General features: G+C 43.6%; 1 protein-coding gene across 2 annotated transcripts in view; it reads left to right on the top strand.

Annotated features, from left to right (window-relative positions):
- sema6cb (semaphorin 6Cb) overlaps nt 1–26,141 on the top strand; it is a 94,722-nt gene that overhangs the window by 34,435 nt on the left and 34,146 nt on the right. For both annotated transcript variants that reach the window (XM_019863786.1, XM_019863787.1), the window contains exon 3: nt 15,121–15,198. The gene's annotated coding sequence lies outside the window, so the exon portion shown is untranslated. The remainder of the gene's footprint in view (nt 1–15,120; nt 15,199–26,141) is intronic.

The following is a 26,141-nucleotide window of genomic DNA, read 5'->3' on the forward strand; positions in this document are numbered from 1 at the left end:
AAAAAAATCGTAAGAACCCACACCAGAAAATATAAAAGAGGACTGATAATTTCAGTTCAAGGCAAAGCAGCCATTTCATCTTGGTCAAATACTCTGTTTATCCAGGTAAGGCAATTGAGAGTATATTCTCATTTGTAATGCCAACCTGGCAAAAAAAGGATGATCCATTGAGAGTAGACCCACGTCTCAAAATTCCGAAAAGACAAGAAGTCTGCCATTTTCTTTTGAAATGGCCATCTTTGGACCATCTTGACCATTTCCAGGTGTCCTTTTGCGGATTTTTTCCGATCGCTACCAAATTTGAACCACACATACTAGAACAATGCTCGTTTGTCACGCATGAGTGTATTTATCGAGCATGGCCTTGAAGTTGTGTCTGATGGTCCCATCATGAAGAGCTATTCATCTCTGCTAGCGGAGTGAATTATTCTCATGAACATTCCATGGTTACAAACAAAGGTTGTTTTTAAAGGGAGAAAGGGAAATTTACGCCAGCATGGGCATAAGCTGCGGCGCTGCTTCATGTTGTTTGTTACAAGTCCTCAGTTGAAGTCATAAATCATTCTTAAAATGTCTCTTAACCGCAACGCAGCCGTTCATCACACAAAATGAACAGCATTGCAACATTTTCTTTGGAAATGTTTGCAATTTATTTAACATTCATAAAAAAAAAAATAATAATAATAATAATAAAAAAAAAATAAGAATTAAAAAAAAATAATCTCACGGCGCCCTAGCAAACAAATGTCACAAAAAGTCTATCCAATCGAAAAAGTATACAAAATAGTTCCGAATTTAATTGATCCTGTGAGTTGGTTTTTCACTCGAAACGTTTATAAATCGAGGTAATTTTTCGCATTGAAAAAAATGGAAATGTGATTAATCTGTTCCAGCCTCAAAACTAAGTACACGAAAATAGTATGTGAATAGAGGGAATTTTTCTACAAAAATTGAGGACAACTCAAATTGTTCGGAAAAAGGGACGTTCGTAAGTCATGGGCCCACTTCATGCTGAAGTAATGATCTCGTATCAATTGACTCCCAAATTTACTTGAAAGACGTGCGCTGTATGGTAGCGGTGAAAGTACTTGAAGTGACTTCAAAACAAGCCACACATTGGCAATTAGTGAAAAGTTTTTGCTCCTGCAAGTTTCACTTGACACACCGTGGTTGGTTACATGCTAGATCAAAATATTGCAAATTGATAAATATTAAATATGAGCAGTGGCCTTAAATGTCTTTGTTCAGCCCGCAGAGATACTTGCATATACCGGTTAACTAAATGAGCACAGGAAGCAGAAAATATGCTTGCAGTCAATTTTTTCATCCCCTTCATTTTTTTTTTTTTTTACATAGTCTAATTTAGCTGTTAGCGACAACAGCTTTGGAATATTAATGAAGCGATGGAACATTTTTACATCTCTGCAGTCTTGATTCATATGAGAAGAATTGGTACACGTCAGCTGTGTGGCGTCGACGCGAAGGCCATCACCGTCGCTCCTTCGGGTCTTCCAAAAGCGTGGTCGCGGGCACAGGGGAGCCGTTGTGTGGCCGCGAGCTGGGCCGCTGGCGCTTGCATGTCAATGATGCCGGGGGGCATCACGGTGCCAAGAGCAGGCAGGCGGGGTAAATAAAGACGTGTTTGCTCGCAGTGCTTGTTATTCTGCTGATGAACCGCACACACTTGGATTGCGACACGCATTAAGCTCTCTTTTTTTATATGCCTGACCATCAAATGATATGGTCGGTATTGTTGATGAATGGCTGTGTAAAGCAAGGTTGTCCAAAGTATAGGCCAGGGGTCATTTGTGGCCTGTTTTCAGGGATAAATACCGTACATTTCGTCAAACCGATCGGTTGTTCACTTGCCTGCTGACAAAATAGTGGCCACTTCATCCCATGGAACGCATGTCTGTAATGAGTAGACCCACAAAAAAATGGCTCAAGAAGCCAAAAGAGACAGCATGTGTGCCTCTAATCCGAATCTTCCACTATTAGCAAATGCTAACCTGTGAATTTAACAAAATTCATTGCAGCACTGCTTACCTTTTGTCTTTGACATGGTAGTTTTTCCCGCAGTGTGGTCCAGATGTAGCTGGAAATGGCTGATCTTCCCCCAGCCCAGCTGTCATGAGCAAAGAAATTGTTTTTGGGGGTACGATTATGTCCAGTGGTTAGCACGTCGATCTCACAGCGCAGAGGTCGTGGGTTCGATCCCGGCTCCGGCCTCTCTGTGTGGAGTTTGCATGTTCTCACCGGGCCTGTGTGGGTTTTCTCCGGGTATTCCGGTTTCCTCCCACATCCCAAAAACATGCACGGCAGGCTGATTGAACACTCTAAATTGTCCCAAGGTGTGAGTGTGAGCGCGGCTGGTTGTTTGTCTCTGTGTGCCCTGCGATTGGCTGGCAACCGGTTCAGGCTGTCCCCCCGCCTACTGCCCGAAGATGGCTGGGATAGGCTCCAGCACCCCCTGTGACCCTTGTGAGGATAAAGTGGAAAATGGATGGATGGATGATGTAAATTCATTGTATGGTGATGTTAAAAGCAGGTTCTAAAGGCGCACAACTACTTGTAAACAACACAATTTTCCTTTGAATGTGATATGCGTGCCGCTTTATTCCACATCTAACAACTAATAAAATAACCATGGTAAGGATGAATATTTTAATTTTGTCGTTGTACAGCAGGAGTGAGTTTGTGTTTTTTTTTTTTAAGTTTATGACATCATACAAATGTTATGTATGAAGAGCATATGCATGTATATTTATTACCGTCCTACGGGCCGTCTGTTTGCCCGAGTAGGAAATCCCACCTTTGGGACGTGTGATGTTGTATGCTAAAGTTGGAGAAAAAAAAATAAAAAGGCACATGGGAAGCTTTTGCTGAAGTTGACAGTTCAATGCTCATAATGTGAAGATATTCCTGTTGGGATGCGTCCGTCATTCCACTGCTCCCTTTTGTAGAGGCAGGCGCTCGACAGCGGTGTGTGTGAACTTTGAACTGTGCCGGGCGAGATGAATGCAGTGAGATGATGAATTGTGACGCATCAGTTAAACTTTGTGAACGCACCTCCATCCGTCGTCACCAGAAGAGCAGCATATGGTTTTCATCCAGAGGCCTCAATGAAAACAAATTAATCATAAAACTGGACAGGCAATGCTTGGAAGAAGACATTGTGCATTTTTTTTCCCACTTGTCTTCATAAAACATCATAGGCATGTTTACATCAAAATACATGGGTTGCAACGAACGATTATCGGTATTAATTATTTTTTTTGGTTTCATTATTCATCAATAAATCTGTTAAAAAGTTTTAATTTCTTTCCCATTACAATAAAACAGGACATTATGTAAAACTGACACGACAGAAATGCGCCTAAACAGGATGCTGCAAATATTTGTAACAAAAACCTTTACAATTAGCCATGGACCATCACAAAAAAAAACATTCATGTAATACAATATCCGCCAAATTGACCTCATTTCAGAGCAGTACCATTTGATGCTTATTCATTCTCGGAGATATTCTCCAATCAGAAAAGGCGCACTGGTGCGCACTTTGATTCTTGAAGTCTGTGAGCGTTGAAAGTGAACAAACAAACACAGGAGTTGTTTTTGTGAGTTGTATAGCTGGTTGGATGGTAGTGGTGGTGGTAGTGGGGGTTCTTCTCAGCTTCCGACTCACCGTTGATCCTCCGCCTCCAGGCCTTTTGGACAAGCCCACCGCCTACCTCACCTCACACTCGCCTCATCTCCATCTGGCCTCGCCCTCCGGGACTTAACCCGTTCTGACCCGTCAACATTGCAACATCTTCTCCAGCCAGAAGAACGGCTTTGTTTTATGTTTCTGCTTTTTTTCCGTCATCCATAAAAATACAAACTACTAAAACGAGCAGCAGCGGGAGCTCTTCAGATCGCCGACTTTCTAATAGAAAGAGGCAACACAGTATAAAATCCCAAATGATGTGGTAGCTAAAAGGTTTGTACTTGACTATTTTAATAATTTCAATATGAATGCAAAAAAAACACCCACTATGATCCCAAACTGTGTTAATATCACTTCTGACTCATAAAATCACTTCAGGCTATTATGCTACTATGTTTCTATTTGGAAATTTCGTGAAGCATTCACAAGAGCATTAGCTTTTGTCTGCGTTTGCTGTCAATTACAAAGAACAGACCGCAGAAACAAAAAAATCTGACGGTTCTTTGTTTTCCCCAGGTCTGGAAAAAATGTTTTGGCCTGAAGTTGAGTGTCAGCATGCTAATTGCTTTGTATGCCCCCCAGTGGTATGGAGGCAAATTAGCAAGAGCGCAAATTCCCCCCACCCCAAAAAAAAAAAAAATCGAGCCATCAACATTGCAACATCTTCTCCTGCCAGAACAACAGCCTTTTATTTTCACCCATAAAGCTAAACAAGAACATATGCAGCCTGAATGTTGAGTAGCTTGTGGCTTAGCAATGTTTGCTGTCGTTTTGATGTGGTGTCACGGTGGCGACCAAAAACGAGTCCGCTGCCACAGAATTTTTTTTTTTCGATTTGTCTCCTTTGAGTTCACCCTGGCCGCTAAGATGGATGACAGAGGGAGTTTGAGGCTAATGGCACTGGCATCAATCAGGCAGACAAATGACACTTGCAAACTCGGAAAGTCATTAGCGGCACTCAAGCTATGGCTGCTTCTTTCCCAAAAATAAAGCTTGCTGCCAGGGGTCTAACTCATGCCAATTGGGCGGACCTATTTACCCTCTCTTGGCGAAGGGCATTGTGGGAAACTGGGTGTTCGAGGCACACATTTTAGTCACCTTTGTACGTCATTCGATATTTTCTTCATTGATCATTGGGCGAATCGGTTGTTTTTAGCCCACATAGCATTAGCATTAGTATTAGAATGATGTGCTTGTGTTGCCATTAACAAGAGGTGGGTCAATAATTAATCCTTTCATTTTTTAAGCCCACAGGTCAGTTAGCATTAGCATCGTGTGCTCGTGTTAACAATGAGAGAATAAGGAATCATTCTAATACAAAGAGGGAACTGTACAAGCAAGCAAATCTATTTGTAACAGAAAAGCTAGTATTCCAGATGAAGCAAAAATGTGATTCTTACAAAGCGAGTGTAGTAACAAGCAAGCACATATGAGTTTAGCATTAGCATGGTGTGCCTGTGGTTAAAAACAAGAAATAGACAAGAGCAACCAACTATATTTAGTTTAATGGGCGAAGTGTGAGCAGGTGTCTTAAACATTAGCGTTAGCTTTGTCAGCCTAGCAGCAGAAAGCCAAATGTCTACTCCTGCACCCCCCCCCCCCCCCCCCTTAGTGGTCTGGAGGCTCATTAGCAAGAGGGCTAACAATTCAAATGACAGAAGAAAAAAAATACATTGTGTATTCCTAATTCTTTTGAAAATACTAAAATGAAACACTATATTCTGTTGTTATATGTTCAACATTTTGTAGTGCAAAAGGCAGGACACAAGTCTGATTTGTTCAAAAAGGGATCAGATAAAGGTGGGGCGGACGGACGAAAACCAAGCTTATTAAACGCCATCAATCAATCCATCCCGTCATCTAGGACGTTCTATTTTAAAATGGGCAATAAGGTGTGTTCAAATCATAATATCATTCAAAATGATCTTGGAGCAGATGTTCACATCATGTTTTTTTGATGTGTGAAACGAAAAGGACAATAAATTACGTTTTGGCACCCTCTGTTGCCCTCATTACCAAGTAAACATTGTGTGTTTGCGTGTGAGTATTATGTGACCTGCACACATGATATGTATGATCACACACAGTAGGCTAATCGGCTGTTAACCTCGCACCCATGCATCACTGTCGTTTATGATGTCCTACTGATTTATTGGCCTTTTTGCTCACCAGCCTTGACAGTGTATCTGTAAATATGTGTGTGTGTGTGTGTGTGTGTGTGTGTGTGTGTGTGTGTGTGTGTGTGTGTGTGTGTGTGTGTTGAGAGTATCGGTGACACAAGTTGCCCTTGGAAGAACTGATGGCTGTCTCAAACCAATCAGACAAATCACCTCACTCAAGACGGCGTGCTTGTAAACAAACTGTGTTCGCGACAGGGAGTTCAACACGCATATTTGGCACAGGGAGCGGGACCTGACTCATTTTAAAATATTGCTCAGTGTTTATTCTTGAAACTTGAAATGTGAATGTGAAACATGAGAATACGCCCAGAAAGACACAAAGCTTTTCAGTTGTTTTTCATCATTTGGACAGTTGCCATGGGAACATTTCCTCGCACTCTTCAAGATGCGAGAACGCTCTCAAGCTGGGGTGGAGAACCTTTGGTGCTCACTGGCCATAAAAAATGTCATTTCATTTGTAGCTGAGGTAATAATAATAACGCGCATGTATTATGTAAACTTTTGCGTTGTTCGTTAACCCAAGCAATATTTGTCCCCAAAATGAGTTTGCGAACATTTTGTTCACTTGGGCTTGAGCTGTGGAGAGCCTGTAGTTCACTCCTAACCCCTCTTTTGAAATAACATTTCGGGCTGACCCACAATAGCAAATCAAAAACCTTGTGTACACAGCCGTAGGTCATGTCCGCATGTATTGGATATATATTTTTCAAAAGTATGTCTTCCTAGCTCCAGGGTCAAAAAGATCGACGACTGCTCACAATGGGTTTGAAAAAAAAATAAAAAATAAGAATCTGTACGCAGAAAAACACATTTGTCATCTCTGGGTAAAGAATGAAAAATTTCAGCTGGCTTTCTCGTTGCCATTGTTGCAAATACATTCTGTTTAAAATTGTTCCTTGTCCACGATGTTGAAATAATTTCTTCACGTTATGTCGTTCTGTTGACAATCGTTTCTAAATGTACATTATATTGACATTAATTATGAAAGGGGCCTAATGTTTATACTCATTATTACATTACCAGGTTAGGCAGGGTTACCTAAAAAATGTATTGCGATACAGTTAGTACTTATCTGTTGAAAACTGTAGTGAGTAATGTAATTCAGGTTCCATAATATTCAAATAATCATGGCTGAAACCCAGAAAACGGGTATATCGTGATTGGTGGTTACCTAGGGCCTTTGCGATCTCGCTTCCAGTCGACAGCAAGTGACAAAATGGCCGCCCACTGAGATGAATAAAAATGGATGGATTTTGCTGCTTCATTCATATTCCACAAACGCAATGTTAATCAGAATGCCGCATTTAGATTCGTGGGAGCACATCGGACATGTTGTTAAAAAGAAAAATGCTTTTATTTGACTTTCCCTTGAAGGGGTGTGGCCTAGTAGGTGATGTCAAGAGCCACAGTCAGGTTGGCCCATTATTTCAGTGTTATATCCTGCTCCTTGCGATTGTTTTCATTTCGTATTTGGGGGATTAATGGTTTGTCCCCATTCGAAAAGAAATGAACTGAGAAAAATGAAAAAAAAGGCTCACTGTGGCTCTCCTTGCCCACAAGCAAGGGCATACAAGACCTTCATCACCCCATTCATTTCCCACTTTACTTGAGTGGCGGCGTAAATGAGGGCATTCGTAACTCCTGCTGTTTGTGTGGACATAACCTAAGGATGTTGCCAGGTTACCCCATTTGGAATTGACAGAAGCACTTGGCAACATGTGACGTGTGAACATTGACCTCTGCGGAAGCACACTGTAAATGTGTGTGGTTTTCTCTCGACGATGCATCAAATCTTCCTGATGAACGCTGTGGGACTGGAACAGACGGCGTCTGAAGCGATGGATTGTCACACAAGATGGTTGGGGTGCGATGGAGCGTCTGGCGTTGACACGCCAACGGGATCTGATTATGCGGCGCTCTATGCCGACGCGCGGCTGCTGCAGGAGGCAGGTCGTACGGGAAATGACACGTCAGTCTGGTAATCCTGGATTACCGGCGTGTCCTCGCTCTCCTGCGTTTGTCACACGGATGGCGGCGCACCCCAAAGGATGCCACGCCGCGGCCTCGCCTGCTGACTTTGATTTGTCAGGAGACAAATGTCACGCACTTTGCCTCCAGACCCCCTCAGCGCCCGCTCCCCCATGTCACCCTGACCGCCCTGCTGAGACGTCATATATGACTTTCTTGTCTGTTATTGCTGCGGTCATTGTTCTTACTCAATGTCAGTGTGTTCTTTATATATACAGTGGTACCTCTACTTATAAACGTCTCTTCTTACGAAATGTTCAAGTTAGGCTCCAGCACCCCCGCGACCCTTGTGAGGATAAAGCGGGTCGGAAAATGGATAAATGGATGAATAAAAGTGTGGTCTTAAATTCTCCAAGTGTACCTAATGAAGTGGCCAGTGAAAATATAGAGCTCAATATTTGAGATATACGCACACAGTCGGTATAAATAGTTTTGTGTGTGTGTGTGTGTGTGTGTGTGTTTTCTCTATGATTTATGAGCTTTGTTCAAATCTTACACTGTGGGCCAAGGTGCTGCACTTTCACAATTAGCAAAACAAAGATGCTTTGTGTTTGCGCTGATGCGTGTGTGGGCGTGTGTGTTCCACAGGTCTTGATTGGGCCTCATGTGTCACCCAAAGGCCAAACAAATTGTATTTGTGTTGGAAGCCGTTAGAGTGGAGCGTGTGCGCGAGAATTGGGAGCGTTGCACAAAGTGCAAGTCGCTTTGAGGTCGAACATGTTCACATGTCCGCAGTTAAAGGATTGGTCAAGGTTAAACAAAGTGGGAGCCACAGAGGAAAGGAGGAAGGGAGGGAGGTATGCTACTAGTCACGGTTGTGGTGGAGTTCGTAGCAGTGGTGGTTGTCGTCACCGTTGTAGTGGTGGTGGCGGCACTCGTAGTAATTGCAGTTGTGGTAGCAAAGGTGGTCGTAATCGTAGTGACACAACTAACGGTAGTGGGGAGAAGTGGTGGTGGTAGCACTAGTAGTCGTGGTCCTAGTGGCCCTTGTACTTCTCACCTTGTTGACTTGGGCCCCCTGGTTTTTTTATCTGAAGCCAACAGGATTGAATTTGGGCTTTAAATTGGTGCTGCTGTTCAACCCAGCTCTTTTTTTTTCATTTTAGGCAGCTGGCTAAAGTAAAGCCTCTCCTTTCACAGCAGCAGAAGAAACACTAATCCACCGTGCCTTTGTTACATCGAGACTGGATTACTCTCATGCACTTGGGCTGCGTTCAGACTGCAGGCATATCCGATTCAAATCAGCTTCTTCTCACATCTGATGTTTACGGCGGACTGTCCACACAGCTTTTAGCAAGTGTCCAAATGGGATTCGGGCCCGTTCAGACTGGGACACGTCATTGACCCATCTGACAGGTTGCTGTATCACCGACGACAAAGCATTTCCTCCTCTGTCGAGAGACTTCAATATCTTGACTGTTCAGACGACACGAAAGCCATTCAGGTTCAATCTGGATGCGCTAAAAATCTGATTTTTGCTGGCAGTATGAACAAGGCCTTTATTTTGGAGTCAGCTAGTCCTCCCTCGCGCATCTCCAATTGGTCCAAAATGCTGCTGCATGCCTCCTAACTGGAGCTCGTAGGAGGGAGCGTATAACACCAATCCGAGCTTCCCTTCACTGCCTCCCTGTACATTTGAGAATTCATTTTAAGATAATTTCATATGTCTTGAAATGGTCTCGCACCACGATAGCTCCCTGAGGTCTCCCACCTCTCCGTACCTGCCTCTGGCCTCACGTCAGCAAACCAGATGCTACTGGAGGTACCGAGGACTAAGCGGAGCCTCAGAGGGCATTTAGTTTCTCATCATTGCCGTTCTCTCCCTATGGAATGACCTTCCGTGAAATGTTAGGCAAGTCCCCTCTCTGCCCATCTGTAAAACTTGTCTTAAAACACATTTTTCTTCTTCAGCTGTTGACTCAGCATGTGGTTTGACCGTCTGTTTTTTTTTTTTTTACTTCAGATTTTTACTTTATGTACAGTTTAACGCACTCTTGTTTTAAAGTGCTTTCTAAATGAAGTGGAGTAGAAACACTGGTGGCACGAGTAGTAGTATTCGTGGTTTTGATGGAAGTAGTAGAGTATAAACTGTGGTGGTGACACTCGTAATCATAGTGGTTGTGGTATTTAGTGGATTTAGAAGACATTCGAAGTGTGAAACAGGTCTGACGTTGACATTTTCCGAGCAGATCGACGAGTAGAACGTGACTCTTAAAACATCCCCACCCCACCACAGGATAATCCGTCATGATCAGTTTTCAGAATAATCAGATAATCTGGCTTTGACTGACTTTTTCCAGGGAGGAGAAATGTTTCAATCTGGACTGATTGTCCCTCACTTGACATCTTTTTTGAGAGAATCACCGTGAGTATATTTTAAAAGATGACTGGTGATTATCCTTGTTGGTTCGGATGTACCAGGAAAGAATTCCGTGAACTTCCTTCCCGCCGGCCCTCTCAAGTCCGACTGTGAACCTCGCATTGTTTATGCCAACGCATTCCCGAGAATGCCACTCCAACAAAAGCCGCATTTGTTTTGTATGTTCGTCCTCCCCGGTGCACGGAGGAGTCGCAGCGATGAACCCGAAGCTCCAGCCCACGTCTTCATCCCGACTCCTCTTCGTCACATTCCTACATGGCGACTCTGAAGGAGTTGTTGTGCTTATCACAATGGTGTAACAGAAACATTAATGGCCCATTTCATTTGCTACGCAGTGTAATCCAAACAAATCTTTTAGAAAGTTAACGCTCAGGCGTTGTTGCGTTTTACAAGCCTTTTAGCTTGTTTGTGGCCGTTTTATAGCAGAGAACATCTTCTCCCGTCCATTCATCCCTTTTCTAATCTTCTTAAACCTCACAAGGGTCGCGGGGCGTGCCGGAGCCTATCCCAGCTGTCTTTGGGTAGTTAGGCGGGGGGGACACCCTGAACCGGTTGTCAGCCAATCGCAGGGCACACATAGACAAACAACCATTTGCGCTCACACTCACACCTGGAGATGATTTAAAGTGTTCCATTAACCTGCAATGCATGTTATTGGAATGTGGGAAGAAACCGGAGTACCCGCAGAAAACCCACGCAGGCACGGGTAGAACATGCAAATTCCACACATGAAGGCCGGAGCTGGAATCGAACCCGATCTGCACTGTGAGGTCGATGCGCTAACCACTCGATCACCGGGCCGCCCATTTTATTCATTATACATTTTTAAAAAATTATCGGCCGTTTAATCGGTCATCGGAATTTTATTCTGTCAAATATCGGAATCAGCATTTGCTTAAAAAAAATCTGTATCGGTTGGGCCGAGGTTCCAATGTGCTTGCATTACTGTGCGTGTGCGCGCGTTTGTGTGAGTGTGTGTGTGGTGTGACCCACTTTGGAAACGTTCCAGAGCGCTTTCAGGATGACAAACAGCAAAAGTACAGCCGCTTCCTGTTCCGACGCGAGTCTATTTGTGTGCACGTGTGGGAGTCTGCGAGCGCTGAGCGCGTACGTGTACGCCTCGCCTCCTCCCCCCCTTACCCCCCTTCGCCTAGGCCACCTGCCCGACTGCCCGCCCGCCTCGCCACTTATTGTCAATTTGGACCTAATCAAGGACACAGCGAGAACATTCTTGCCGTTCCTGTTGTTCTTGCTGTCGTCGCATGCAGGATTTGTCACGGGCAAATGAGACCACGGTGGCAATCAGTATTTTCTTTGTGACCGTTTTCATATTCTCGCTTCACATTCATCACAAAGCACGACGCTAATGCTCGCTAATTGATTCCCGAGCCCAAAGAAAGGTGTCGTCATTCCCAAAAGAGGCACCGGGGCCCACACTGAGTCACGTCTGGAACGTTCAAGTTGTTTATCTTTGATTTCAAATCCACATCAGTGAAAATGAGCTCATTAACCCTTCTCGTCCAAGTGGAGCCTTCACTTTTCACTTCACTTTTCGTCAATACAACAAATGATGATCAGTTTGCTCAGTAATCTTTCAAATGGAATGTATATTTAGTGCTTATCGGGCTTTTCCATGCCCCGCTACCTCAGCAAGGTTTGACTGCGCATGTGATCCAGTTCCAAGTTTCTTGTTCCAAAGTAAAGTTTCAAGCCAGGATTAGGGTTTTCATGAAAGGTAAAGGTTTCAAGCAAATGTTAGGTTTTCAAGGCATGGTTGGGGTATCAAATTAGGGTTTTGAACCTAGTTTTAGGGTTTCAGATGAGGGTTTAAAACAAAGATTAGTTTTCAAGCAAGGTTTCGGGCAGGGGTGTCAAACTCATTTTTGTCGAGGGCTGGCCGTGATGACTGTGAAACCATATCAGGAAGTCAAGCATAATGGTTTACTCAACTATAGTTTAAGTTACTGTCATGAGGGTTTTGGTAACAGGAAAACTTACAATAGCTCTCTTATATATTACATATGAGAATTTGAACTTTTGGTGCAAATTTTAGCAAGCATCATACAAGTCAACATGTTTGATTTGCTTCCGCGGGCCACATCAAACGATGTGGCGGGCCAGATCTGGCCCCCGGGCCTTGAGTTTGACACCGGTGGGTTAGGGTCTCAAGCAAAGATTGGGGTTTTACGTTTTAAATTGCAATGATTAGGGTGTCAAAGCAGGGGAAGGGTTCCAAAGTTGAAGCTAGCGAATATGAAATATACACGAGATATAAATAAAAATAATAATACATGAATGTTTTTTGTGTTGTTTTAATTATTATTATTTTTTTAATTGCCATTAAAGGTCTTTTTTTATTATTATTTTTTTTTTAATCGTTATTCAGCCCAATGGTGACACTGTGATGATTGTGCTTCATGTCGTATTTGGGAACTTTGCAATGTCTTGATTGACAGTAGAATTAAGTGTCCAAAGCAATTGATGCCCCCCCCCCCATCCTCTCTATTGAAGTTGAAGTGCCTTTAAAAGCCTCACTGATGGACCTTGACATCAAACAGTCAATTGGTCATTTAGGGAGCTCGCAGTGACAGCTATAAAAAGCAGCCTAAGATGCGACATTATTTCGAGTGAAAGCCCCGCTGTTCGTCATGGTAAACATCAATATTCCACACTGCTGCAAAGTCAAATTGCTATGTCGCTAACTCTCTTTAGAAAATTACCAAGTCAATGCTATCAGAATCTTCCTTGCTTTTCCGCTTCATTTTCTATGACCATCTAAAGCTTTTCGGGGCACAATCATTTACATATTTGGATTAAAAAGTATAGGGGGGAAAAAAAATCTAATTAATTGGTAAAATCTGTCCTCAGATTTTCAATTGTCACGTGCATATAATGAATCCTGTTGAGAATTTGCAATCATCATTTTGTTCCTTTTTCCATTATTTACAGTCATAACGGCCCTCTGAGGGAAACCGTATCTACAAAAGCGACAAAATTGACCTTTTTTGGATCATGTGGCCTCATAGCTTGTTTCCAAGAATCTTATTGCCAAAGGGCACAAAAGTGTAGTGTTACATTATGCCGATTGAGTGATTTGGGAGGAGGTGTTGCACATGGCCTGTTTGTGCATGAGGGGTCGGACACTCAGGCAGAGTGCAGTACAAACACATATCGGCGCAGCAAAAAAAAAAGTTCATACATCGGTTACATTTTGACCGATGTTGATTAATCGTCCCGCCATTTTAAACAGTCGGAAAAGTCGCTCAACTAAACTCTCCCCTCTCTTCACAGCCATGTTATTAGTGTAAGCAATGCACATCAGCTGCATTGCGCTTTGAACTTAAGTTAAAAAAAAAACAGCCTGATCAATAAACCTGAATTAAAAGACCAGCCCTTGTAAAATGTGTGCCTTGAAACAAGTTGTGTTAATCTCGCTACTGAACTACCCCTCTCCACACTTTCAGCCCCCCCACACACGCACACACACAGACACAACTAAAAGAGTCTAATTAATCTAACCAGTTAATCAATCAGCTGTGGACCTCCCTCCTTTCCCGTCCTAATGGAAGCTATGACAGGTGCAGACCCTGCATTATTAATACCTCAATTCCTGGAGACAGTGCCCGCCTCCAGCACCCCTCCACCCTCCCACCCCCCAGGCCGGCGGCCAGGGTCCATCGATCAGCCAGCGCTGCAAGGCCTTATGGGAAATCTCCAGCAGCGCGAGTGCAGATGGCAAAGTGTTGTGGATCTTGTAGATAGCTTGGAGGTCAATCGAGAAGTTCTGTAAATGGGGGACGGGGGGCGGTGCTGGGTATCGCCTTGGTCTTTTGGTTTTGTTTTTTCTTGGCTCTGACTCGGATGTGATGTCTTCTTAGCTAATCCGCTTGCAGCTGTTGCAGCATTTCATCGGCTTGTTAAATCAATTTGCAGTCGGGCCTTAATCGGTCACTTATCAATCAGTGAACACCACGGGGTAATTTCCTGCGGTTTAATAAAATGTCCATCACTGCACAAAAATACACGATCAGAAAAAAATGTAGTTTCAAAAATGTACACTATAAATCTGCAGTCTCAACATAGATTTGCTATTGGGGAAAAAAAATGCACATTTAATTTTCTGAAATTATCCACTGTGACACAAATGGCCATTTTAAAGCGAAATACATACCATGAACCAAAAACTTAATGTACAATATGAGAAAAAAAGGACATTTTACAACACAAAATGTACGCTATAGTGAATAGAAACCACGCCATTGTATAGTATAAACAATGTTTCTATTTAATGACACAAAATGTACATTGTCAGATGAAAATGTATACTTTGAAACAATTGAGCATTGTTTACAAAACAAAAAAAAAATGCACGTTGAACAACTTCGGCACCAAAATGTACTTTATTTTCCCGCCTTTTCCGGCCATTGCGTAAATCTTGTTGCAGATTTTCTCCGGCCCTATGTTGGTTTTTGCGAGCATGGGCACAGCCTTGGCATAGCGTTGGCACGGCATGGCGGCGGCGTATGCTCACCGCAAAGATGGTGGTCATCTGGCGTGTGCGACGCGCGAACACAAATTGTGCGTGGGCGCAAGTTCAGACCCAACTAAACATAATGATTCCTTTTAACTGCAGTATTTTCATCACAGAATTTGTTTTTGTTTTTGGGCGTGTTGTGACAGCTGAGGTCCCGTGGGGGGACTTTGAGAGGGGGGCGGGGGGGTTCAAAGAGACCCCGGTTTGCTGCAAACCTCAGAAGGGACTGTCTTTCCTTCTTACCCGGGTCATGTGTAGTCCTCACACTTATTTTGTTGTTGTTCTTTCTTAGGAACTTTCAAGACAGCAAGAGAGGCATCAGCGCGAGATTTGACGCCGTCAGTGTCATTGCATCCAACCCAACCTGACGGTGAGTGAGTTTGGAGCGTCTTTGATGTTGAGTCTCTTTGAGTCTGACTGTAGGGGAAAGGCAGGGGAAAACTCAGCTAACTCGTCCTTAAAAAAAGCGGTCGGCACAAAAATTTTCATCAATGGAATCAATTTTTAAATGCTGACATTTCCCCTCTTAAAACTTGACTGTAAGTCGCCTTTTTCTCTTTGATCTGCACTCTAAGTTGTCTCTTCACCTCACTGATGTCTCACCTCTTTGATCCCGACTAAAAGTTGAGATTGAAGATTTAATTTAGACTTAGACAGCTGCGATACGCTCCAGCACACCCCTCGGCACTCGTGTGGATTCAACGGTTTCAGGTCACAGATAATTGTAAGTTGACTTTGAGGGTCTTTAAATGTTACTGTTGTTTTCAACCTCGTTGATGTTTTAACCTCTTCAAACCCTTGAAGTTATTTTTTTTTTTTACCTCCTTGATCTTGACGAAGTTGACTTGGAGCCTCTTTTATCTGGACTGCATAGTTACTTGATACCTCTTTGACTCTGACCATAAATAAGTCAACTTTTAACTTCGATAAATTCAGCCTCCTTGAGCCCGACTGTCAGATGACATCAAAATTCTTTGATTTTTTTTTTAGCCCATTTGATCCACGCTGTCGGTTGTCTTTTAACTTTTGATTGTAAATTCACTTTGAACAACCTTAAACCTGTTGTTTCTAACCTCAATTGCGAACCTCTTTAAAACCTTTTTGTCACTTCACTGTTTTGGCAATTTAACTCCGTCCAACCCGACTGTAAGATGAATTTTGACACCCGCGATGTTTACTCGCTTCAATGACTTTGAACCTCTTTGAATCCAACTGTAAATTGACGTTGAAACTCTTTGATTAGAACGTAAGCTAACGCTGTCTCTGCCGTATTGACAATAAATCAGTCGATTGATGGGTGGATGCATGGCGGGGCTCTGCCAGCGGCGCTGCCCGACAGAATTCAAAATGTCAACAGCATGAGCTGAGCGATCCTGGCTGCATTCCAAACGCTAATCAATAATCAATTTTCCACCTGGCAGCACAGCAAGCCGGCAAAACAAATTCTCACTTTTTCACCTTTTGATTGAGAACACAAGAAATGTCCATTATCTTCAACAGATGGCAATCGGTGATTGATTTCGTTTGCATTCTGCATGCCGGGGAAATACGATTAGATTTCGTCGAATTTCGAAACACAAACTCTCAGGCAAACATTGCGGCGCGACCGCATGTCAATGGTAAACATGGCTAGCGTGAACAATGGCAACAAAAAAAAAAAGTCAAGAATGAACAAAATGGAATCTAAAGAAGCATTGGGCAGGCACTAAAGGAAGAAATGCAGAAAAGAAATTTGAAGCAAAGGAAGGACGGACGGAAGGCAGAAAGGAAGGAAGGCTGAATGATGTTTACGGGGGAAGGACGGAGAAGACAAATGACGTCCAGGTTAGGAAAGAAATCAGAAAAGTAGATTTAAGCGAGAGATGGGGCAATGTAAGGCCACTTGATTATAAGCAGGTTTTGAAGGAAGCAAGGCAGAAAAAACATTTTAAGGAAGGAAAGGGGGGGGAAGGTGTCGGGAGGAAAGGAGGTAAGAAGGAAGGCAGAAAAGTAAAAAACATTTAAGCAAAGGTAGAAAGAATGAGTAAGACCTGATGGAGGAGCGCAGGAAAGAAGTAAGAAAGCAGGACTGAGGTGGAAGGACGTGTTACTAAAACAGTTGTGATGGAAGGGGAGAAGTAGTTTCAAGAAAGGGAAAAATGTTATGCGGGAAAGGAGGAGGTGGTGAAGGAAAGGGAAGCAGGAGAGGAAGGAAGGCGGAAAATTTGTTGCCAGCAAAGGAAGTAACGGGTAATGAATTAAGGAATGTAGGTGGTGTGGACGGAAGGAAGTTAAAAGCAGGCGTGAGAGGGAGGGAAGGAAGGAAAAAAAGTCAAAAGCAGGTCTGGAAGAAGAAAGGAAGGCAGAAAAGCAGTTATAAGCTGCACGACCAATGTTGTAAGGATGCATGAGCAAAAAAACAGGTGTGATGGAAGGAAGAAGGGGATGAAGGCGGAAAAAGGAGATTGTAGCAAAAGCAGCGCGGAAGCGCGTTTTTGGCTTTCACGCTGGACTTGGCGCTCTATTCACCGCAACGCCCCTCCAATCCCACACTATTGTACAGTTGCCCCTTTCTCTGTGCTGGTGCCCCTCCCCACGTGTCACTCAAAGTGAATAGAAGCCGGCGGCTGGTTTAAGCCTTGACTGGAATGTACTGAGTAGGCTTGGCATGTGTGAGGCAGAGTTCAGGGCACATAATTGAAAACAGGGTCGGAACGGCCGGTGAGCATGAACACGAGCGTCACCAGCGTGCCCGAACGTGAGCGACGGTGAGCACAAAGGCGGCCGTTGGTTGTTCAGGTGTTAACTGGAAAACCTGGAGGAGGCTCGCTGTGTCGCTTAGTTCATCCATTACTCATCAGGGATATTGTTTGCTCTCATTAAGAGAGACAAACAGAGACGAGGCATTCGCGATATATACTTGACACGGCTAAGTGTTAATTACCTTGCTCAGCCCGAGCTAAGGTTTGTTCACAAGTTAGGATTCACAGACTAAAAAAAAAAAAAAAAAACATTTAAATTGACTAATCTGTAAAGTTGTTTACATAGCTAATATTATGTATGTAAATGTCAAATTATTCAATTAGATGTAGTGAGCACCTGCTATGTATGTATGCTGTGTCGCTGTTAAATTGGTTGCTTATGATTACCGTCGCGCCAATGCCGGTTTCTTTTTGTATCGCAAAAGCATTTTTCGCATTATGTTAGCATTAAGCTTGTCGACTTTTGCTTGACAAAATGACATAGTTTGGTTGAACATTTTGGTGTTATGGAGTGGCTGTTGAGATTTTTTTTTTCTCTCTAACTACCTTATACATGTTTGAAATTACACGCTAAAGACTGAGGACTGCATAGATTGCTAAAACAGGTGACCAAAGTGATGTACTTGGCGGACTGGCATGAGTCCCCCATTACAGTATTTGGTGTTAGTACTCCTACTACTACGACTATTTCTTACCACAAAAGTGTACGGTTAGCTAGCTAGCTACTACGCCTACACCCCAAAAATGCTTTTTGCCTCTGTGCTACAATTTTAGCGAACAGCTGTGTTTTGCCCCAAAAGTCTGTTAGCCAATGCGCTAGCTGGCAGGCTTTTGGCGATTGTATTTTTGCGGCTCAAACATGTTGAGTTGTTTCGGTATAAGAAATTTGCGAGACCAAATCGCATCCTTTTTTTCCCCGCAGTAAGCAAAGATTGTTTATGGTGTTGTACGATTATAAAGCCTCATTTCATCTATTTTATTTATTTTTTTAAATCATTCACATTTGACAGGGTTGTTAACTGTGGTGTGTCAAAATTGCAAGACATTTATTTTCATTCAACAAGGACTTAAGTGTTTAATTCTCTTATGTTTTGTGTCAGTTTGACAGCAAACACCAACTGTGAGTGACAAACCACTTGAAACACTATTTTGGGGTACCATGTGAGCAAGTTTCAATGTTTAAATATGTCAACAGTGTGTGGGAAGGGTAAAACACTGCTGCTGCAGATGAACTTGGCCATGTATGTTTGTTTTTAGCATGTTTTAGTTTTTAGTCTTTGCGTTGCTTTGACAGCGGATGAACTGTGGTTAACCTCGCTCACCGCCTTGGTGCATGCCCTGATTTCCCCCCCACACCTCCACCCCCTGAGCGAACCCACGGCCCGGCCACTCTCACTGGCATGTGCTCTGACAAATTGGCGGTGGCAAAGAGGCAGATGGCGACAGCGAGGAGACGGCTTGTCAAAGTGTTTTCGCGAAGCGGCGTCGACACGTGTCGTAAAATCTTCCAACTCTGCTCCTGGCACGTGCCGGCACACCGGAGGCACCCAACGCACACGGCACCCTGCACTCACGCCGCATTGGCATGAAGCTCACGCCAACATCACGCACCGTGTCTGCACGTCAAACACGACGCTCGGCTACGTGAGCTCGAATTGTTGACAGTTCTGCTCGTTAGGACGTGTCCTCAGAATGTAAACCAGCTCCTTCAAAAATCGTGTTTACGTTTTAAAAATGCCACGCAAGCACTGTTCTGCTGTCTGTTGCCTCCGGAGGAAGGGAGGGGTAATGCACAGAAAGTTCCGTAGACTGAAAAATAGTGGCTACTAAAAGGTAATTGGGGCAAATTTGAGACCGATTTTTCTTCTTCCAATCAAAGTCAGCAATGGCCCTATTGTCAGATGTCTTTAAAGACTATACTGAGTCGTCATCCTGAGATGTGGGGGTGTCTTGAGTCAATTTTCCTCCCCAATCTTCTCAAAGAACATAAAGCCGCATCCACACAGTTAGTGACATTCGGAAATGAATTTAAGTTTTTCCCCTTCTTTGCGGTTAATGTCGGTAAAGGCCCGATTGTCAGCTCTTGAGTTATCCTGTGGTGTGTTGAGAGAAATTTTTCTTTGCAGCAATTTTTTCCAAATGCACCGCATGGTACACACATGAACAATGACTGATTTTGAGCCGGACTCCCCAATTCTGATCAAAATAAATTGAGGCCCAATTTTTTTTTTTTCCTAACTCATTTTTCTCCCAGATCTTCACGGAAAAGGTATAGCTGGCTTCACACATTCCAACAATCAAGCCCAGTTTAAGCATTTCCCCTCCCTTCTGATCAAAGCCAGCAATGGCCCAAATGTCAGATGTCTCCAAAGATAAATCCTAAGTAATTATCCCGTGGTGTCGAGTGTGTTAAGAGCCATCGACCAATAATCAGGTCTTAACCTGATTCCTCTTTTTTGATCAAAATCAGCCAAGGCCCAATTCCCCAGTCTCTCTTAAGGTTATCCTGACTGATTACCCTGTGGTGTGGGGTGTGTTAAGAAACCATTTTTCCTCCCTGATCTTTCGGAGAAAACAGTGTGGTACATACATAAAAATAATGGGGCCGATTTTGAGTCCAACACCCCGCCCCCTCCCGTTCTGATCAAATTCTGCAAAGTTGCAGTTCTCAAATGTCTCTATAAATGATCCTGAGTGATAATCCTTTGGTGTGCGATCACCGTGGTGTAAAGCATCATATTAAGGTGTGACGTGTAGCTTATCTTGAGTCCTCCAAACACTCCAAGAGCAGTAACAGCACACACTGATATATATTTACCTGTATATATATATTTTTTTTTCACCTCAAGAATCACTTAAATGTTGAAAATCGATACGTGTGTACCATGCGTCGTTGCATCTTGCCAGCGTTGGGATCTGACTCAACAGTTACCTTGGATGCTTTGTTTTGTTTGTGCTCGTATTCGATCGGTTCATGAACAGATGTTGTTTTTGTCAAGATATTGTAAGTAGTTTGGTGTATTTGCGATAGTGGACTATGGGATGTGTGTGTGTGTGTGTGGGGGGGGGGGTAGTTTCCCAGGGTGCTTTGACATTTAGTGCAGCAGCTGGGACCTACTTCCTGCCAAAGATCATGTAAATAACACCCAAAAAAAACAGCATCTTTGGAATTAAAAAAAAAAAATTGCTGTCAAAGCGGAAAGCGATGAATCGAGTCTGAATTTGTCTGTGTTGTTGATCCTGCTCACAATGATGCAACATCGGTCACACTGCATGCAGGCTATTATGGGATGTCGCTGTGAGACTCACTTGGATGCGAGTTTGTTTCAAAGTACCAGAGTGTGGGAGAACACTTGATGGCATCTGTACAATCATTCATCTATATATATATATATATATATATATTTTTTTTTTTTTGTTTTTTTTACTGACTACACATTTACTAGTGGTCATTTTTATTCAAATAAATTGTGGCCAGGCTTGATTTTTCTATTTTCTCCTATTTATTTTGTTGAGGACATTTTGAGCCAAACCTCAAGCCAGTGTTTTTTCTTCCTATGAGAAGCTTCCAGGGTCGCCGTCTTCCCGTCCAAATGTTTTTCCGATGATGTTGACTTTGGCAAGACTACGAGCCTCGCTTGCCGCTTTAATTAGCGAGTGCAGCTCGTCACCGAGAAGTCCAATTAAACGTCCCCCGTCTCCGCTGGAGGGCCAAGACATCTGCGGCCTTGCATCACCAAAGGTTCTGAGACGTCCATTCTGGTTTCTTCATGTCACTCTGAACAATAATTTTGATTAAAACGCTCTTTACACCCTGTGGTGTAAAACGAACACAGCAGTGCTTCTGCTGCACTTCCATAAACAGATCCGGACTTGAAATGCAGGCAGCAAAAGGGCTGAACAATTTTGAAAAATAATCTCATTGTGTTTTTTTTTTCCGTTTTTCTCCCCCCTTCAATATTGTGATGGCGGTTTGATGTGCGATTGTTTTTCTTGGTACTCTCTCCATGTATTTTTTTTTTTTTTAACAGCCAATACATTTGTCTGGATTTCAATAAACTATCAGATTTATCAGCCATAAATGTTTTGTTCTCATGGGCAGACAATTTAACAGCACTCACCGTCGTATATTCTTTTTCCTCAATGAAAAAAGGAAAAATTAATTTTGAGGCACTAACCGGTGAAATCTTTTTGATCAAGAAAATTAGCACGCCATTTTATAGAACATAATAAAACATTGGAGGAAAAAAAAACATTTTTCATGACGTGGAAGTAGTTGAAAATGTCTCAGCGACTGGCTGTCCTTGCCCACATTGCAGTGGCGTTCCAGCATCTAAATATGTGGCCATTTCCCATTCATGAATTTTTGCTATTCACAGTGGGTCTTGGTCCGTAACCAAGAGCAGTTAGTTCGGTCCAACAAGAGCACCAAAACACTCAACGCCCACGGTGTGGTTCTTTCGGTCCCGTCTGATCCTTTAATCTTCTCACCTTAACAGTTCTTTCCCCCAAAAATCTCTTGTCACCCTCTGGATGTGACAGACCATCATTTTCTCAGATGTCAGTCAAGCTCCTCCCACCAGAGGCTTCTCTTTAATGACATTCTTCAAGGTCCTTCTGAAGGACACAGAAGAGTCCAAAATACTTATATGACCAGTCAACAGAACGACAACAGAAGCTTGTGTCACCGAATTGATCACTATTGATCTGCTCCAGGGTTCAGATGGCTAGAACCGGGCAGCCCGGCTACCTCATCCAGCTCAGTCTCTTCATTCCCATCCATCCTTTTCATCCTCCATGCAGCAGTTGTCAGCAAAAAAAAAAACTGTTAGGCTGACAAAAGAGAAATACGCGTTCTGCTCTGTGTGGAAAGATTAATAACCTCCATGCACAGAGGGAATCATGGCATGCAACAGCAAGTTCTATCCAGTGGCTGGTTGGTCTAGTACAGATGGTGCAGTTGAGGTTCGAGCTGCTGGGTCATAATTGCTGTTGACAGAAAGAGGACATCGTCTTGGTCATGCACGTGCACTTTGGTCTGCTCTGGTCCAGTTACATCTAGTCCGGTCGTTGTCTTCTGTGGCCTTGTGCAATCCGGGGTTGTTCTATTGAGTCTGGTCTTTGTCTTGTCCAGTTTAGTCCGATTTGGTCTGTTCTGTGGGTGGGACAATCTGGTTTGATCCATTCTGGTTTTGGTCTTGTTCAGTCTGGGTTTGATCTGCGTCTTGTCCTGTCCGGTCCACTGGGCTGTAGTCCAATCTGGTTTGGCCCAATCTCATCTGGTCCAGTGCTGTCTGGTCTGGTCAAGTCCGCTTCTCTCTTGTGTGATCCAGTTTAGTATAGTTTGATCTGATCTCTTTAGATATGGGTCAATGTGGCTTGGTCCAGTTCAGTCTGGTCTGTTTTTGTGTGGTCTGACCTGATGTGGTCCGTTCCTGTGTGCTCCAGTCTCATTTGGTCACGGTCTTGTATGGTTCAATTATCAGTTCTCATGTTTAGTGTGGTTGTGTTCCAGCTGTGGCATACTCTGGTGAATTCCAGCTCATTCTGGTCTGGTGTTTGTCTTGGCTAGTCTTGACCAATCTGATCTGATCCAGTGTTGTTCAGTGGCATGTGGTCCAGTCTGGTTTGGTCCTGCTCAGTCCTGTTTTTTCCAGTACGGTTTAGTTTCATTTAGACTGGTCTTTGCCTATCTTGTGTGCTCCAGTTCAATCTGTTACACACTGTCTTGTTTGGGTCTGTTTTGGTCTAGTTCAGTCTGGTCTGCTATGGTCCAGTCAACCTTATGAGTTCGTGATGACCGAAATGTCGGGATTTTTTTTTTTTTTTTAAACGCTTTGATGTGAATTTCCCAGCTAGCTTCAGATGCTTACTGCTACATGCTAACAATTGTTTTCACCAATCATTTGTGATCACCGTGAAACTGATTAGTGTGGATTTTTCATGTGTGCCAAATCAGAACACTTAAAAAAGTACAATGAAAGGCATAATGAGCATCTTCTACAGTCGCAATCTCGTCAGCATGTGGCAGATGCTCATTAACTGCTGGTGTTAACAAGTTACTTGATGAATGTGTCCGGAAGCAGCAGGCCTTCAAAGTGGGTCTGTAGTAAAGCATCATCAAGTCCCATCTTATTTTTGGACTTAATTAAAATGACTGACTCCTCACCCACTACATCCTTGGATGATTGGCCGGCCAATTCCACGCCAGCAAGCTGCTGGACGTTGTCCTTCACCACCCAGTCCCTCCTTGGTGTCCGCCTTCCCCCACCACACACTCGGCGTCCTCATTTATCCACTCTGCTGCCCGATGATGTCATCAGCCGGAGCCGCGAGAAGGTCATCTGCCGCCGAATGTCCCGCGAGGAAGATCTGTCCCCATTAGACGCCTTCATCCTTCCTCCCGGAACACCGCGTGATGCGAGGATGTCTAGTCAGAGCATAATTGGAAGCTTTCGCGGTGTGTCGCGGCGGTATGGTGGCCACGGCGTGGCCCTCAAACAATGATGAAGTGTTTAATCTGAGCAGGGGAGCGGGCGCTCGTCATGCTGCCGCCGTTATCTTAACGAGGCCTCTTTCCCGCCAAATTGTGCTCTTAGCGTCTACTTGTCTTCTGGGCTCAAATTGTTTGTATGTAAGAGCAGCACTTTGTCAAATTAGTTCATGCCCGAAAGCTTCTGCGGTGTTGTCATGACAATCACACTGTGTCTAGGTGTTGGCAAGCATGGCTAAAGATACAAAATCATTAAGTGGGTTTAAGGTTAATGATGGCATGTGCTTCTTAAGATGTGATTCAAAAGTCTCCTGGCGTTTTAAGAAGTCACGATGTTTAAAAGTTGAAAGTTTGAGTGCAAATTGCTGCCACCAAAGCAAGTTTTATACAATGATAATCTAGCCAAATTTTAGCCTGATTTATGGTGTGAGGCGAAAGATGGTCCTGAGTTATTAGTATGTGGTGTTGGGTCTGTAGTCACCCCCACTCGAAAAACGCGAATTGTGGTTAACGCATACCAATAATCAGGCCAGATTTCAACATTTTCACTCTTTTGGAGTATTTCCTCCCTGATCATTGAAGTTACAAAGAATCATGCTAACCTCTTTTGTCATTAAGTACCAGCAGAACCACAATCTCTTCTCTTGGCACTCTGGCCACCATGTTGGTGGTCCGATGAAATCTAACATTACGTCCGGACAACACGTTTGACGCAAAGGTCTTTGTCCAAAACATCAGAAACACATGACAACACGGGATATCACCAGGGCCGCCCTGAACTTTGCTTGACTGTCGGCCCAGACACAAATAGAAACTCTGAGAAGGCAAATAGGCCAATACATGAAAACATCGATCGCAATGTGACGCCCTTCAGGGGAACGATGCTGCCGAGATTCTCGTGGTTGATACAAGCAACGAAGATATGAGAGGTATCGGGTGGTGCTTTTCACTTGCAGACTGAATTATTAATATGGTGAAGTTGGAGGGGGGTGGGTGCGAAAGTGAGGGCTAGATGGTCACTGGATGGCGCCCTGAATATTTTAAAGTCTGGGCATTACCAATGGACCAGTGTGGATTATGAGTGACGGTGAGCGCGGCAGGTCAGGAATTTTCAGCCTTCTCTGAGTTCAAACTGAATAATTAACGTGCAATTGTGGGATGAATAAGAGTGAAAGGCTTCATCCATCCCATGCCTAAGAATTTTTTTTTCTTCTGACAAGTAGACCAAAATGATGGACGATGTCTTCCCGCTCCATCGCAAAGGCGCAATGTTCCGAGAGCCACGCGCATGCTGTGCTACCCTATGTTAGCCATGGTGCCTGATGATTCATGCTAGGGATGATGCAAACAATCAGGGGAGACAATCACATCAGGATCTCATTTTGGACGTCAACAGTGTTTAAAACATCTAAAATAATTCATGTTGCGACAGCCCTTTTTCTTATTACAGTGGCAGGTGAGGTGGGGCCTATCCCAGTTGACTTTTGGCGACTAAAGTGGGTCACACCCTGGACTGCTCGCCACGCAATCACAGGGCACGTGTAGACAATTAAGATTTATATTCGCACCGAAGGAAAATGTTGTCTCTTCTTTGAAGCAGACATGTTTTTGGAATGTGGGGAAAAGCATGCAAGCGCCACAATGGAAGGCCCAAACGGACGCTGCAACCCGTAACCTCTTGACTGTGAGTCAGACATGCAAACGAGGCATTGACACGAAGATGCATTTCCATGTTAGGGTGACGTGCGATAACGACATGACGGTCCGGCGTATGAATGTGGGGTTAGCAATAAAAATAAGTGCGCAGGAGATTTTATCGTCCACACTTGGCCGGTACAGCGCAGCCATTAAGACTGCAATCAGAAGCACATTTCATCTGCTTTATCTTTGATCAGCTGTGGCCAGCAATGAACCTCTGCACCCAGGATGCGGCTCTTTCCCGCTGCATATCAGCACATTATGTTCGACTTAGCATTTTAGCCCCTCATGTTTATAAACTGGTTCCTTTATTGTCTTTGTTTGTGTGTGTGTGTGTGTGTGTGTGTGTGTGTGTGTGTGTGTGTGTGTGTGTGTGTGTGT

The sequence above is a fragment of the Hippocampus comes genome, unplaced genomic scaffold (genome assembly GCF_001891065.2).
Source record: "Hippocampus comes isolate QL1 unplaced genomic scaffold, H_comes_QL1_v1.1 scaffold249, whole genome shotgun sequence".
Taxonomy (NCBI): Eukaryota; Metazoa; Chordata; class Actinopteri; order Syngnathiformes; family Syngnathidae; genus Hippocampus; species Hippocampus comes.